This window comes from Priapulus caudatus, unplaced genomic scaffold, assembly GCF_000485595.1.
Source record: "Priapulus caudatus unplaced genomic scaffold, Priapulus_caudatus-5.0.1 Scaffold103, whole genome shotgun sequence".
NCBI classification, from domain to species: Eukaryota; Metazoa; Priapulida; class Priapulimorpha; order Priapulimorphida; family Priapulidae; genus Priapulus; species Priapulus caudatus.
Window position 1 is genome coordinate 193493 of NW_014577164.1, and position 2500 is coordinate 195992.

General features: G+C 46.3%; 1 long non-coding RNA gene across 1 annotated transcript in view; it reads left to right on the forward strand.

Moving 5' to 3' along the window:
* LOC106805168 overlaps window positions 1–2500 on the forward strand; it is a 37104-nt gene that overhangs the window by 16023 nt on the left and 18581 nt on the right. The window contains exon 2 of the long non-coding RNA XR_001393402.1: window positions 1075–1235. This is a non-coding gene — a long non-coding RNA (uncharacterized LOC106805168). The remainder of the gene's footprint in view (window positions 1–1074; window positions 1236–2500) is intronic.

Below are 2500 nucleotides of genomic sequence, written 5' to 3' on the forward strand. Positions count from 1 at the left end.
TTGTATAGCGGTGATATTTCTATGCGTTTTCAGTTGTCGTGGTCAGAGCGTTCAGTCGACTGCCAAAAAAACGACATCCGCTATTAGTTCATAATTTCCTGCACGATTGTGCGCATGGGGTTAAACTAATTGAAGGTAAACCGGATGGCAATTTTAGAAATCAGTTCAGGAAACAAGGTCTCCACCGGCTGTTACTAGAAATGAACCGGCACTAGAACTGCTGCTATCGCTCGCACAAATGCCGACTCAACGAACGCACGTTAAATTTAACAATAAATGCCACAGAGAATTGCTATCTCATATATTGATCTGGGCTAGATACATAGATACGTGCGTTTATTCGTCGTTTAAACGTAAAAGTTCAGTTTGGAAAGGATTTCCTAGTGTTAATACTGGATATTGTTACCGATTACAATATGAATTCTCATTTCGTTGACGTCTTTTCCGTTAGGATAAGCGAACTGCGTGATTTAAACAAATTCTTGTGTGAATTTTAGCATGGTGAAAAGGTTGAGTAACTATGAATTGTCGATTACCTGTGTGTAGACACGAACTATAGTTATGCAGTACACTGCATCTAGATTTCAATGTCCAGGGTTTTTTTGCGTATGTGCGTGCGTGCGTGCGTCCATGTGTGTACACCGGGAGGGAGCCTAACCATTTCCTCCCCACGACACTGTAAAGGCATTTTAGCTAAATCTAGCAGAGTAGCATTGCACTTTTCGTGTTATACCTGCCCGGTGTGAATATGGGAATCAGATTGCAGATCGGATTAACGCACGTGCAGTGACACGATCGTCATTTGATACCAATCGCAATTGTCACGGTGTCGAGAATTTTCAAACGTGATTTGCGGGAAACATTTTCGCATATCGTTCCATATTTTCACGAGCACTTTGACGAAGTTTCAAACAGGGTGATTGCTCTGGAGTTATACAGTTCCGGTTACAGGTAGCAAGTAGAGTTCGTCTTACTTGTCGCCATGAATTATTCATGCTGCGTTTCTGCGCTGCTGGTATATATTTCGATGTAAACCTAATTATCAGCGTAATCGAATTATTTTTGCTCTTGCAGATAAAAAAACCACAGGTTTTCGGCACGCGGCGAGTGAATGCAATCAGAACACTTGGATGTATGTACCGACCACCATATCTCGCCAGCTTTATCGATCATCAAATTGGAAACTGTGTAATTGTGTATTGATTCCTTCTGAAACTTGGGATTTGAGCCCCGTGGTAAGTCTCACATTTCTCTGCTCTGTTACTTTGCTCCCGTGGTGTATTATTTCGCAATTTCACGACGCCTCTCCGGGGAGGTAGCAGCGTAGGGGGGAGGTAAACGTATAGATGCGCGATGCTGTCGTCGTCGTCACGCCACTCCGTCTCGTGCCGCTGAACGTCGCAATGCGGTAATATGCGGGCTCGACTGGGTTTTTTTTTCGCACGGAAATCGTGCGATGTATTTTCATGTCGGAGAGAGACCCCCCCCCTGTCGCGTGCTGCTACGATCGGCATCGACAAATGTCAGAACGACAAAACAGCAGAATGCGCGCAGCATGGCAAGCGTCCGCGCCGAGCTGCCGGATGCTGAATTGCGCAATTGTCACTGATATATGGAGTGGTATGTTTCCACCCAGGCGTACTCGTGAACGGACACGTGTGCGGGGGACGTATGTATATGAGTGTGTAATGTAGATTATACACTCCTAGTATACGATAGAACCAGCTACTTGGGAAAGTACAAGAAAAGTCAGCAATGTGTTGCTATAAAATTTCGTAGTGGGGGGGGGCAATCCTTTAATTCCCTATAGAAGAACGAATCTCTACGCGTTCACCTAGTCAAGTTAACGTGGTGGTAGTATGTAGGCGACATGACTCATTACTCATTCACACATGTCTCACAAAGTACGCATTCACCTGTCAAAGGTACATCAACCACATGACACACACACACGCTGCTGCTAATTATTTCAACACTCGTGGCAGGTGAGAGTGAAAGTCTTCTTATGAAAAAAACACACTTTCCGGTAAAAAATATCTGCACAGAGAACAGGTGCTATAGAGGCCACCAGTAACAATGCGCGCACTATCACCCACCTCGGTGATCCGCGAGCAAATTGTGGCAGAACGGTCAGTTCGTTCATTGTCCGCACTTTCTATGTGGTGAAATGAAATTAACCGAATCTTGCGATCATTACGGTAACGGTTGGAAAGATAAGGAGGTAGAGACAGATAGACAGAGAGCGAGAGAGAGACAGAGAGAGAGGGGGGAGAGAGAGCGAGAGCGCGAGAGCAAGAGAAAAAGAGAGAGGGAGAGAGAGAGGGAGAGAGAGCGCGAGAGGGAGAGAGAGAGAGAGAGGGAGAGAGAGAGAGAGAGAGAGACACACACACACACACAACACACGCACCGCCGTACGCACGAAACTCACTCACCCCCCCCCCACACACACACACACACGCACGCACGCACGCACCACGCACGCACCGCACGCACTCACTCA